The sequence below is a fragment of the Idiotropiscis lumnitzeri genome, unplaced genomic scaffold, assembly GCF_059441095.1.
Source record: "Idiotropiscis lumnitzeri isolate Australia: NSW breed Sydney's pygmy pipehorse unplaced genomic scaffold, RoL_Ilum_1.0 HiC_scaffold_184, whole genome shotgun sequence".
NCBI lineage: Eukaryota > Metazoa > Chordata > Actinopteri > Syngnathiformes > Syngnathidae > Idiotropiscis > Idiotropiscis lumnitzeri.
Window position 1 is genome coordinate 29638 of NW_028283722.1, and position 363 is coordinate 30000.

Genomic DNA, 363 nt, shown 5'->3' on the forward strand with positions numbered 1-363 from the left:
AAAATGAATGAAAGAAACGAGGGAGGCTGGGGTGCCGCCGGGGGTAACCCCGCGGGAGGCCGTCTCCCGCGGGCGCCGCCCGGTCCCCGCGCCCGGCTCCCCGCTCAGCTCCGGTTCCAATGCAAGAAACACAGACCGCCGGACGCGAGGGCTACCTGGTTGATCCTGCCAGTAGCATATGCTTGTCTCAAAGATTAAGCCATGCAAGTCTAAGTACACACGGTTCCGATACAGTGAAACTGCGAATGGCTCATTAAATCAGTTATGGTTCCTTTGATCGCTCCACCGTTACTTGGATAACTGTGGCAATTCTAGAGCTAATACATGCAAACGAGCGCCGACCCGTCTCCGCGGGGACGCGCG

The 363-nt window shown here is 58.1% G+C and overlaps 1 non-coding gene across 1 annotated transcript in view; it reads left to right on the top strand.

Moving 5' to 3' along the window:
* Positions 1-152: 152 nt before the first annotated feature.
* LOC148314899 (18S ribosomal RNA) overlaps positions 153-363 on the top strand; it is a 1934-nt gene continuing 1723 nt past the window's right edge. The window contains exon 1 of the ribosomal RNA XR_015841424.1: positions 153-363. This exon is cut by the window's right edge and continues 1723 nt beyond it. This is a non-coding gene — a ribosomal RNA (18S ribosomal RNA).